Below are 14,423 nucleotides of genomic sequence, written 5' to 3'. Positions count from 1 at the left end.
ATGAATTGCAGCCAGCCAGACCTGGGCTTAAATTTCAATTCTGACTAACCAGAGTAGCCCTATTATAAAACAAGAGTACTATTTACAGCCTTCTAGAATTGTTCCAAGAATGATATAAGATAATGTGTATGAAATGTCTAGCCAAAGTCCTGGCATATAGTAAATTCTTAATAAATAATAGCTTCCAAAACAAAATAAAAATGAATACTTTCATTTATTCTGTTTCACCAACCAGATAGCAGGTAAAAACAAAGATAGCATCTTAGTTTTATTTTAATACCCCTCAAAACTTGGCAATTTGTCAAGACCACAACTGGCAAGAGATAAATCCTAGGAGGAAAACGGAAGGAAGAAAGAGAAGAAAGCATTGATCTGGAAACCTAACACACTTTAGGATAACGGTAACTAGAATGTGAAGGCCAGAGGGCCAAAGCTGGAGCAAAAATAAGGGGATAAACAAGCCCAGGAGATTTGTTCTTTGTTCTTATTTTCTTTATTTAAAACACACACATACACACACACACACACATTTGGGTGTTTTTGTTTTATTTTCCCTGGGGAAAAAAAAAGTCCTTAATGAAAAATGCAATTTTTCTTGTTGTTTTCCTTTTATTGTTGTTGACACAGACATTGAACATCTCCATCAGGGCATGATACTTTATTCAGATAAAAGAAGGCTCATTTTTTGTTCCAAGCAAAACAATCTTGGATAAACACCAGGAAAAAAACATCCATGCACTCTCTAAATCAATTCCTTGTTTCCAATGTTTAAGGAAAACTTGGGGCCGACCTAAGGTGACATTCTCACCTTGTCAGGGTAAAAGGCTCTTCAGGAAGCAGATGAATTAGCTTTTTAGAGGTATAAAGAAGTGCTGAATGGTGTTCAGAAAAATTATTCTTCTCGAATGATAGGTCACGTAAGCCTAGCCTGTACTCCAAGATGCCAAAACAACCCACTAAAAAGAGAGAAATAGATCAAATTGGTTATAGTAACCCTATACCCTCCAATCAAAATAACTCAACTAAATTCAACTATCTTCTGATGAATCAATTGATCACACTAACTACATGCATAAACATCCATGATAACTTCACCTGGGAACTTCAAGGAAAGAAACAGAAATCTATAAACTCCTTGGGAAGCAAACTCCAGGTTCTTATATCTCTAAGTCTACATCAATCCCCCAAAAAGTGATGTAGGCTCACTGAAGGAGAGAGAATAATATGAGTTCCCTAAAAATTATTATTGCCTTGGCTCTCTGAGTATTTCAAGTGAATGATTTTTTAAGCTTAAACTATCCTGGTAACTTACCCCAAGACGCATTTTGATTTTCACAAAGACACAGAAGTTTATCCTAGCATCTAGTTTGAATTCATCTTATTGTGATGTTTTCTACCCTCTTTAGGAAAATAAGGAAATGCTATTTTCTATCAAATTTAAATGGGAAGATCATTTTGTGTATGACCTCAGATTTCTAAGAAACTAGTCATCCAATTCAATTTCCTGTCACTAATAATAGCTAAAGTATTTAACATAGTCTGACTTCTTCAGATCCTAAAAATAATTCTCTTTCTTTCTTTAGAATTCCTTATTCAAGAATTTCCATGATATCTCAATGGTCTAATTTCCAGGGTATCAGAAAAAGACTAGTACCTCAACAAAGCCTAAATTGCATGACTATAGTTGCATTCTTCAGTTTAAGAAATTCTCATTAATAAGTCAATGCCTTTGGGAAGAATAATTCTTTCAATTATTAATTAAACAAGTGATTTCAAATTTTATCATGCCTAATGTTTACCTGGGAACTTTGATAACTTGCAGATTTCCAGGCTCTTTCTCTAAATAGTCTGATGAATAAGGCTTGGGAATCAATATTTATAACAAGCTTCCCAGGTAACTCTGAGGTAGTCAGTCCATGGACTGCATTCTGAGAAATAAGCTATAATTAAGACTGAAACGTGGATCCATTCTTGACAGCTTTGATGGGACAAAAAGCAGAGTGTACACGGAGCCTCTGGGCTCCTACAGAGAGGTGAGAAAAGGAGCTGGTAATAGTGTACAACAATACAGAATTCAGAGCCTGCAGGAATAGGTAAGATAAATTTCACCTAAAAGAATGGAGACTGTGTCAGACTTCCAGGGGCTGACTCCTGGTGCTCTGTATCATCCCTCACACCACACCCTTCTTCTCAAATTTGAAAACCGAGACAGCTGAAGTGTCAACTAACCTGGTACCAAAATATAAAGCTAAGCAAATAAAACTCCAGAATTTATAATGGTTTGGATCCTTAAATTCGAGTTTAGCACCATAATACAAACTAGAATTCTAAGGGTCCTTATTTATGAAGAAAAATATGGATAAACATGGGGACCAAAGCTGTGGCCAAGACAGTTTGCCAGGAAGATTTGTTTATGAAGGAGGCTGAATCTGCCTAAATTATTGTCCTCCAGACGCGACAATATTTATAGCACCACTTGTGTTCTGCAACCAATAAAAATGGCCTAAAAAAAGGTACCTGCACAAACCCTTAAATTAATGTGACGTTATCAGTGAAAAGCAAAGTGCAAATGAGTTAAGAAATTCACCATTATACAATAGTCCAACAATACCTGGAACTCCAATATTTTGTCCCTTCTATAGGTGATTTTATAAATATATGTGCCTTGTACACAGAGAGACACTGTATAGCTTCTGCAGGTAATTGTAAATGATTGCCAAAATAAAGCATAAATTCAGGAGAAGTTTAGGCCGGTAGGAAGCAAGGTTATAAATCTGAACCTCTTGACACCTAAGGTTGAGTTCTTGGCTGTTGTATTGCATAGATAATGCTAAAAAGGAAGGGATTTTAAAAAACTTTCTTTATTAATTAAGTACTTTAAATTATGACCAAAAATACAAAATGAAAGAGAAAGAATCTCCAACAGCCAATGCAGGGATTCTTACATGTTTTTTCTATAGAAGATGGATGTGCTGTGAAACTGAGGCATCTCAAGAGCTGTAACATGTTATCAAGCAACCAGTAATATCTATTTGTGTTTCATTTGCAATGGGCAGCACTGAAGTTTCTAATACAAAAATAAAAATAGCAACTATTCATCAGGCACTACTATTTGTCACAAGTAGTGGATCTTAGTTTCCAGGCTATGACAAATACCACACAATGGGTTGGCTTAAATGACAGGAATTCATTGACTCACGATTTCAGAGGCTAGTAGGCTTGCTTCTTCCTAAGGGCAATAGCATTCTGGCTCCCCAGCATTCCTTACATTCCTTAGTGTACTGGTTTGAAGCTGTTATGTACCCCAGAAAAGGCCACGTCCTTTTAATCCATTCTTGTGGGGGCAGACCTATTGTGGGTAGGACCTTTTGATGAGGTTGTTTCAATTGAGGTATGACCCACCCAATGCCAGGTGGGTCTTGATCCTTTACTGGAGTCCTTTATGAGGACAAAAGACAGGAAAACACAGAGAAAGCTCAGAGAGAGAAAATCCCTGAGATCTTAGAGAGAAAAACCCCAGGAGAAGCAAGCAAGGACCCACAGAAACTGAAAGAGCCAGAACCTGAAAGCCACGAAACCCAGGAGAGAAGGATCGGCAGATGTTGGCCATGTGCTTTCCCATGTGACAGAGGAACCCTGGATGCCACTGGCCTTTCTTAAGAGAAGGTATCATCCTGTTAATTCCATAGTTGGGACATTTTCATGGCTTTAGAACTATAAATTTATAACTAATAAATCCCCATTGTGAAAGCCAACCTATTTCTGGTATATTGCATTCTGGCAGCATTAGCAAACTGAAACACTTAGCTTTCCAGTCACACGGGGATGTCCTCTCCTTTCTCTTCCAGTTTCCATCAACTTCCAGATTCTAGCTCCTCCCCATGGCTTTCTCTTCCTCTTTTATAAGGCCTCCAGTAATAGGAATACGACCCATCCGGATTCAGCTGGCCACACCTTAACTAAAAATAACTTCTTCAAAAGGTCCTGTTTATAAGAGATTCACACCCACAGGAATGGGATTAAAATTAAAAACTGGGGTATGTAATTCAACCTACCACACAAGGCTAAGAGAATTACATGATCTAACTAACTTAATCCTTACAATATCCCTGGAAGGAAGAAGGTGCCATTCTCTTCTTTTTACAGATGAGGACACTGAATCTCTGAAAGATAAAATAACCTAGTAAGTCACACAGTTAGTCAGTGATACAATTAGGTTTCAAATCTGACTTTACACCCCAAGCACAGACAAAAGCTTCCTTAAGTCAATGAACTCCTTCTCCTATCACATTTCCCACTCCCTTCCCATCACTGTAGCAAGGCAACCCTCCGTAGCAAGGGTATTATCAGATAAGACAGGAGGAGCTGGCCTGCCCGTGTGGCCCCCAGTGTGGTGGGCTTTGTCTTTGGGGATCTCACCCAGGAGTCTGTCCTTCTTTCCTTCACTTGCCATCAGAGTCCTGGACCAGCCCTCTCTCTCTGAGCCCACACGGCAGGTGAACTCACTGCCCTCCCCTCTACAGGGGATGTGACTCCCAGGGGTGTGAATCCCCCTGGCAATGTGGGAAATGACTCCTGGAGATGAGCCTGGACCCAGCACTGTGGAATTGAGAAAATCTTCTTGACCAAAAGGGAGAAGAGAGATGAAACAAAATTAGGTACCAGTGGCTGAGAGATTTCAAACGGAGTCGAGAGGTCACTCAGGAGGGTATTCCTATGCCACCTTTTAGTTTTTAGTGTGTTCAAATAGCTAGAGGGAAATACCTGAAGCTGTCAAACTGCAACCCAGTGACCTTGATTCTTGAAGATGATTGTATAACTATGTAGATTGCATAGTGTGACTGTGTGACTGTGAAAACCTTGTGGCTCGCACTCTCTTTATCCAGTGTATGGACAGATGAATGGAAAAATGGGACAAAAATTAGATGAAGAATAGGGTGGGATGGAGGGGATGGAAAGATTTAGGTGTTCCTTTTTGCTTTTATTTTTATTTTGGAGTAAGGAAAAGATTCAAAAATTGATTCTGGTGATGAATGCACAACTGTATGATGGTGCTGTGAATAACTGTACACTGTGGATGACTGTAGGGTATGTGAATATATCTCAATTAAACTGTATTAAAAAAAGTAAATGAACAATGGGGGGAGGAGGGGAATGGGATGTTTTAGGTGTTCTTTTTTATCTTAATTTTTATTTTATTTTTTTGGATGAAAAAATGAAAATGTTCAAAGTTTGTGGTGATGAAAGCACAACTATATGACAATACTGTAAACAACTGATTGTATACTTTGAACGATTGTATGTAATGTGATTATGTCTCAACAAAATTGCATTAAAAAAATCTGACTCTAAATGGTGTTACACCATTTCTTCATTCTGGTATAAAGTATCAGTGTTTTTGTGCGCTGCCTTGGCATTCATCTTACTTTGGCTAACCGCTTGCCTCAACACTACCTTTGGCCTAGTTAATAGTCAGTTTTCCAGCCCTGGGGCATAAACTCCCCCAGAACACAAACCCACATCTATGGCCACTGCCCACAGCACCCACAAACCTCACCCAAAATCCACAGCTGTTCCTAAATGATAAGCTAACCTCTCCCACTGCCCTTGGAAATCTAGTCCCTTTCCCTTTTTGCATGTATGTGCTTTAAACTAACCAATTCGTAACTCGTGCAGGAAATCTATTAACCTCATCCCAGTACCACAATAAAGACACAAGCCCACAGGTCCCTCTTGCTCAGCTTGTGTGCTCCCCACCCGCGGGCTGAGTCACCCAATGTGACCACACTTCCCACTGTCTCTTCACAGTGCCGCCTCTCTCTCTGGGACCTGTGAGTAACACACTATCTTTTCTTATGTACCATGGCCCCGGTTTTCCATTGTGCTACACCAGACACCTGACCTCCACCTGGATCCAAATTTAAAATCCAACTTAACTAATTCAGAACAAATACATTTTCTCATTTTAGAGAAGCCAATAATCAAAAGCTTCTCTAATCATTTCAGTGACTGCTTGGGAGGACAAATGGAAGAGCAAAAAAAACAACCACAATAAATAGACTCTTCAACAACTAAAAGCTGCATCTAGACCTAAGAAGTATTAAAATGTGAAATGAAGTGTGTGCATTCTAAACAGGAGAACTATAGCGATTCTTCCTCATTCACTGAAGACTCTGACACCTTGCTAAAGCATTCAGTTTATGACGGGCCATCATCCTGAGTGATTTCACTGTCCATGCGAAAGGCCCATATGTTCCTCAACCACTTGGTCCCTAGGGACCTCCTCTACAGCTGATCTTCACCCATCCATTCCCATGGTTACCTTCATGCAGCCATCTAAAAAACCACTCAGAGATCCCATGCTCTGACCTCACTCTTCTCCATGGAGCTGATCTTACTCCAAAGTCCACAGCATTGACCCCTACGCTTTCTCCCAATCCATAAACCTACTACTTCCTTCACTCCCCTCCTTACCTGACTTAGATTCCATTGTGCATCACTTTAATAATATCCTTTACACTACCCTATGCACTCCAACCCAGGGTGAACATGAGTATCCACTTTAGCTACCCCAGACCCAAGCAGCTGAATGCCGCTGGAAAAATGTTCAACAAAGTGGCTCAACTGGTCTATAAATTCATGATCACTTAAATCAAAAGTAATCTCAACTCTTCCCATCAATCCTGTGATGTTGCTCTTCTTATACATATTTTGAAATTTCTCAGCTCCCCTCAAATTTCTAAACTCTCCCTCCTAAAGTTCTCCCTTTATTATTATCATATGTCTCACCTCCTACCTTATAGAGAAATTAGAATCTATCAGACAAGGACTCACTCATCTTGATAACTGATAATATCTGCCCCCATCATTCTGTCCAGTTAAAATACAGCAACTGAAATCACTGCCCTCCCCCCTATGTGGGATCAGACACCCAGGGAAGTGAATCTCCCTGGCAACGTGGAATATGACTCCCGGGGAGGAATGTAGACCCGGCATCGTGGGATGGAGAACATCTTCTTGACCAAAAGGGGGATGTGAAAGGAAATGAAATAAGCTTCAGTGGCAGAGAGAATCCAAAACGAGCCGAGAGATCACTCTGGTGGGCACTCTTACGCACACTTTAGACAACCTTTTTTAGGTTCTAAAGAATTGGGGTAGCTGGTGGTGGATACCTGAAACTATTAAACTACAACCCAGAACCCATGAATCTCGAAGACAGTTGTATAAAAATGTAGCTTATGAGGGGTGACAATGGGATTGGGAATGCCATAAGGACCAAACTCCACTTTGTCTAGTTTATGGATGGATGTGTAGAAAAGTAGGGGAAGGAAACAAACAGACAAAGGTACCCAGTGTTCTTTTTTACTTCAATTGCTCTTTTTCACTCTAATTATTATTCTTGTTATTCTTGTGTGTGTGCTAATGAAGGTGTCAGGGATTGATTTAGGTGATGAATGTACAACTATGTAATGGTACTGTAAACAATCGAAAGTACAATTTGTTTTGTATGACTGCGTGGTATGTGAATATATCTCAATAAAATGATGATTAAAAAAAAAAAAAAAAATACAGCAACTGCCCCTGCTCCAACTTAAAGTTACATTCACACCTCTATTTAGAGCACATTGTCTCCCACTTACTCAGGAACTCCACAATAATCCTTTCTTTCCTTTACATATTCAACCTTTTCCTTCCTGACTGGATTTTTTCTAATAGCTTTTAAACACTTTCAATTATCTCCCATTACAAAAGAAAAATCCACTTGGACTATCATTCCCCCTCCACCAGCTCTCACCTTTCTGCTCCCCTTAAAGACAAAATCTCAAAAAAAAACTGTTGCTGTTTGCTGTTTCCATTTCCTCATTTCCCACTGACTCGTCAACCTACTCCAATCTGCCTTCTAGTCTCATTATTCCACAAAATCAGCTCTCATGAAGACCATCAATACTGACATGTTCTTATTTCCTTGGCCTCCAAGCATCATGGAACTTCCTCCTTATTGAAACACTCTTCCTTTGACTAGTATGACATACACTTTCTTAGTTTTCCTCCTAACATTCTTACCACCCCTCTTCCATCTTCTCTTCAATCCCACCCTCCTCTCTCTGCCATAAAATATCAGAGTTTTTCGAGGCTAGGTACCAGGTCCCCTCTTCTCATTCCATATTCTTTCCCTAGGTGACCTCATTCAAGACCATCACCTTAATTACCACCTACATGCGTGCCGATTAACTTGCTATTTTATTTCTCCAACCCACAATAAACTCTCCTCTGTGTCCAAAACTGTATGTCCAATAGTCAACTTGACATCTATATTTTAGAGTCTCAAAAGCACCTCAGACTCAACTTTTTCAAAATGAAACTCATGGTAGGGTCTCAATAATGTTTGTTGAATTAAGGCACACAGACAGCACTACCAACACAAAATTCTATCCATGCAGGAGAATTGAGCCCAGAAGAGAGAGAGCAAATTGCAAACATCACTTGCAGAAGCAGATCTATTTGTACAGAAGAGAGACTGTAGACTACTTTGAGTGATGTATATGCACCACAATTTTAATGAGAATGAATGATAAACAAAATGAGAAGAAAAATAATGGGGATCATTAGGGAAATGCAAACTAAACCACAATGAGATATCAGTTCACACCAACCAGGATAGCTAGTATTAAATAATAATAATAATAATAAAAGGATGTGAGGATGTGAAGAAATGGGAACTTCTGTACATTACTGATGTGAATGTAAAATGGAGCAGCCACTGTGGAAAGCTATTAAGTTCCTCCATAAGTTAAACATAGAATTACCATATGACTCAGTAATTCCACTCCTGTTTATACACCCAAAAGAATTGAAAACAGGTGTTCAAACACAAATTTCTGCACTAACGTTCATAGCAGCACTATTACAATAGCCAAAAGGTGGAAACAGCCCAAATGCCCATTCAACAAATGAATGCATAAACAAAATATGGTATATCCAAGCAGTGGAATACTATTCAGCCATAAATAGGAACAAAGTACTGATACAAGATACAATGCAGATGAATCCTGAAAACATTGTTCTAAGTTGAAGCCACTTATAAAAGGCCACATTTTTTATGATTCTATTTATATGAAACATCCAGAAAAAAGCAAAAGCATAGAGACAGAAATCAGATTAGTGGCTGCCAGAGGCTAAAGGATGAAGAGAAAATGGGGAATGACTGCTTAATGGTTACAGGGCTTCCTTTTGGGGTGATGAAATGTTCTGGAACCACATATTGGTGAAGTTTGCACAACACTATGAAAGTCCTAAATGTCACGAATGGCAAATTTTATGTTATTGCGTTTTACCAAAATAAAATAAGTAAATAAATAAAAAGTGAAAAATAAATAAAGGGGCAATGAAAAGGGAAACAAGTGATTGAAAAACAGACTAAACCTGGAAGAAGTAACAGTGCCCAATCAAAGATGGAACAACATATGGACGATGATCAGTTGATAGAGAGATTTAGATTTAGATAATTCAACTAATGTCGATCAATCAATATTGGCATCCATGAGTTGATTGAGAACAATCTTCATAGTGTTTCTTCTTCTTAAAAATTAATACAGTTTTCTCCTGCATTTTTCCCTTCCTCTAATATTTGTTGAAGATGACCAGAGGGGTTCAGGCCAAGCAAGGAAGGCAGTCAAGCAAGGTGATATTTATGCCAGGACTGGGAGTTTGTTTACATGCAGGGAAATTGATAAAATAAGTGAATATGTTTTGAATACTGGGAGCAAGGTTTCTCACTGTCAAAGAAGGGAGTCAAAATATGAAAGAGAGACATCTAGAATAACCCTCTGGTGTTGGACTGCAATTGGAGATATTTAAGTGAATTAATGGTTTTTAAGACATATAGAAAGACACAAAAATAAATATAGATGTAAATATATATATAGTTAGTGGATCAGTAGTTTTAAACCTAAGAACCTAAGCATGCATCACAATCACCTGGAAGGCCTGTTAAAATACAATTTGCTGAGCTTAACCCCACAGCTTCTGATTCAGTAGGTCTGGTGTAGAACTTGAAAATTTGCATCTCTGACACATTACTAGGTGATGCTGATGCTGCTGGTTTGGGGTCCACAATTTGAAAACCACTGAATGTCAGCATATGCATACATATATTTCCCAGCCGTGTCTACTAAAAGGGCAAGAAGTGGTGACATCCCAATAACAATGAGCATGCTTAGCACCCATATCTTGGTTTTTAAATACTGTTCTCCAATAAAAGGAAGCAGGATTTCTTGAAAAAATGGCTGACTCCAAGACTGGGGCAGAGAAAGTACAAAATGAACCCAAAACATACTATTGTGCAATAAATTAAGGAAGTGCTCAAGAATGATGGGGACATGTCAAATGGACACAAAAGCCAACTTGACAGGGCACCCAATGGATCATATCTGGGAAAATTTGCACATCAAAATAAATTATGAGAGTAACTGATTATAACCACTGAATAAAATAGGAATCCATGAGTAAAATCACTTATTTATTAATTATCAAATACAAAATACTTATTATCTTTGCAGTAGAGAAACCTGGAAGACACAATCTTAACCAAGTAATAAAAGTTAGCATCACCAGAAATGCAACATTGTGTGTCTCCTGAAATGGTACAGAATATAACATTCTATCTGAAGTGTTCCTGACAAAAACACATCATTTAACTCATGAAGAAATACCAGATAAACTCAATTTGAGGGACAGTCTATCATGTAACTAACCTATACTCTTCAAAAAATCAAGGTCATGATAGACAAGGAAAGACCGAATTGTTCCAAATGAAAGAAGACCGAAGAGACATCAGAGTCAAATGAAACATGTAATTCTGGATTGGATCCTCAACATCACTGGGACAACTGATGAAATTTGAATGAAATGTGTGAATTAGATGGTAGCAATGCATCAATGTAATTTTTGGTTTTGATGGCTCTCCTGTGGTTATACAGGAGTACCCTTGTTTGTAGGAAATACATCCTATTTAGGGATGAAAAGCAGCATGTCTGCAATTCACTCTCAAATGGTAGAGAGAAAAAGACAATGATAATATCTTTATTGATAAAGCAGGTGTTGTAAAACTGCAACTGTCAGGAATCTGAGTGAAGGCTATAGGAGAGTTCTCTGCAATATTTCTGTAAGTTGGAAATTATTTCAAAAATTATTAAAAATTAATACAGCTCACAAGATTGATAAATAGAAATGTCAATCTCCAGTTCATTACACATTAGACTATCCTGTTCTTGAAAAGAATGAGTTGAAAGCCACTTTAAGAGATAGAATAGGGTTGGTGTATGACCTTGACATTTCATAAGAGGTGTGTTTTCAGCAGAATCCTGAAGCAAACTTAATTTCTTTTAATCATGAACTGATTTCTTCATACTTAGATTTATTTTCAGGCAGAACAGTCATGGTATTACTGTCATTAACATTTAAATGCTTACCCTTTCCAACTGTGAATCATAATTTGAAAGAAATTTTCCTTTCACACATTTTCCCCTTATTAACGGTTTCATTTTGTAGCAGAGCATACAGATGGAGAAGTCACTTTCACTGTAGGAAGAGAAAGCATCTAATCTTCTCTCATTTTTGGCAATGTTATCATTTGGATTTTTTCCTTACCTTTGAGGAGAAATAAATATGTTTCTAAAAAACAACCAAAAAATGCACATGCTGCCAACTCCTGTATATCTTGATGATTTGCTAGAGTTTTCCCCTAATCATGTAGACAAATTTGTTCATTCTGTTTGCCAAAATACAGGTTTATTATGGCTTGTAAAATCGTAACTTTCTTCAAAAAAAATTTTTTACAGCCTTACCCAACCATACATCTTTATGCACCAAGTCACAACACAAATCACTGTCTAGGGAGTCACTGCATAAATAGAAATATTAACAAGCTGGGTCATGGATGCAATTGACTTAAATTTCTTTGATCTACCTTTTAGATCCTATCCTCTTTCTTGTGTAAATCATGTTTCTTTAAATTTCACATTGTAGCATATACCAAGGAATAGAATATATCAATATATAATTGCAATTTACTGGTATAGCATCTCAGCTGGGAAAAATTTTTTTTTGCCATTACTGTTATTGTTATTGTTCTTAAGCTAGTAACATTTAACACTTTCATGGCATTTTGTACAAATTGAAGCTTCTCTAGCCCCCAAACATTCCCCTCCTGTGTCCCAAGGATCAGCAGATTATTTAGCCAGTTGCTCATAAAGAAATATGGGAGTCATGTACATTTTAATCCCCTCTCCTGACTCCCATTTCATAAATGGCTAATTCCCATTGATTCTGCCTCCACAAGAGCTCTCCCACCCAGCCCATCTTTTTCATACCCATTGCTCTAACCTGATCAGACATTCATCGTCTCACTCATGCATTTGCCATGTCTCGTTCCTCTCCTGCCATCTGGCCCACCACCACACTGGTGTCAGATCTGCAATTTTCAAATGATCACATCAGTCCCTTACTTAAGCCTCTTAAGGACTCCCTTTTCCTACAAACTACAAACCTCTTAACTGACCTAATCTGATTTCCATTTCTCTATCCAATCCTGGTTCTCACTATATATGTAACCATAGAGCCCTACACCCTAGACTTCTGCAGTAATGAACTTCAGGCCTTTTCCTTAATTTGCTCTTCTTTCCTGCCTTTGCAATGATACTGTTACCCCTAATCATCAACCCCAGTCTACTTAAACAATTTTTTTTATCAGAACATCTATTCTACTTCATTGCACATGGAAGGTAACAATGTCTTATCACCATTTTCAAATTCTGAACACCCTTACAGTACCTGGTAAATATTATTCACTCAATACATATATGTCAAACTAATAAACTCTGGGTCTCAAATTCAAACTGGATATTTTCTAAGTGACGCCAGTGCCACTTGGGAACATGAGAATGACTGTGTTCAGGGCTCTAGAGATACCAGCCAAGCTAAGAACAAAACACTACAGCTGATGTCAGGACATCAGGAGTAACAGTTGAGAAAGTTCAAATTGGGGACCGAAATCCAGAAATAATAATAAAATATTTTACCAGACAGAAAACCAAATGAGAAAGCAGGCAAAAGGAGAAAGTAAGGTACATACAAAAGATAAAAGCCCAAGAATTGCACCAACCTGGGAGGATGGCCAGGAACAAGAAGAATTTGGTATTTGCAAGACACAAACCAAGTATGTGACAGAGGTGGGAACTGTGTGAAGCCAAGAACCTGAAAATTGATGAAAGAAATTGGTGACAGACAGTTAGGAGGACAGGGAGCCCAAGGACAAGCCTTCTTTGGAGATGGTAGCTCAGAGCAGTCAATCCTGCCCAAGACCTTGACTCAAAAACACTTCTCAGTGTGGTCAGGAAGCCAAACGATGTTTCCATATGAGCATCTTCACCCTTGGAAACTCTTCATCCTTTGGAAGTGTGATTAATTTAAGCACAAGGTTATTCACTGCCAAGTCTGGTGAATGAGATGTGTGACCAACTTCACAGACACTCCTTTGGGTCTGAAACAAGTTTGTGATTATAAAGTAATAAGACTGATTTTCTGCTCTAAAGAGAATTCCAAAAGAAAAGTCCTCACAACCATTCAAACATCTTAAGATTTAGAATAACATTGCTGGAATAAATAAACAGCCTCCCAAGGTGACTGCTTTATGGGGGAAAGACTATATTTGGATGCATATTTCAGTGCGCTTGCTTAAAAATCAGTTGCATGCCTGTTAGGAGCTTTTCCCAGGATATACACTACAGAACATTAGCTCCAATGATGTTGGGCAAAAAGAAACTTTCTGTGGTCATATTAGTTTGGGAAATGATGAGTTAAATAAAATCTCTTTCCTAGGGTCCTTTTCCTGGTCTTGTATTTATTGCTGCATACTGTAATTCTTCCCATAGTGCTACCGACACTTAATTGATGATTTGGCCCTTTTCACAGAGCATATCATAGGACTTGGTTCCACAGAACAAACTTTGGTGAAAAGCTCCTATGGCTCAGAGATGGATCATGATCAATGTCTAAGTTTTAGGTAAGTTATTTTCCAAAGCATGAGTCCAAATTTGAGAGAAAACTTTATAAAAATTATTTAACACATTTCTCTGTGCTTCATTTCCTTATCTTAAAAATTGGAATAATAATAATTTCTACTTCATAGAACTATTGATTATTAAATGAGTTAATACATGCCAAGTGTGCCTGGCACCCAGCAAATGTTCCATAAGTATTACCTATTTTTATTTTTAGTGACACTAAAGATAGCAGAGAACTGGCACTTGGAGCTTGAATGAGAAAGTCAAGACTGAGATCCAAAAAGATCAAAAGGAGGATGCACATGCATGCAAGAGAAAAAAATCACTGATGGGAACATGCAAGGAAAATCAACAGGGAAA

The sequence above is a fragment of the Choloepus didactylus genome, chromosome 16 (genome assembly GCF_015220235.1).
Source record: "Choloepus didactylus isolate mChoDid1 chromosome 16, mChoDid1.pri, whole genome shotgun sequence".
In the NCBI taxonomy this organism is placed as follows: domain Eukaryota; kingdom Metazoa; phylum Chordata; class Mammalia; order Pilosa; family Megalonychidae; genus Choloepus; species Choloepus didactylus.
This window is presented reverse-complemented; position numbering follows the sequence as displayed.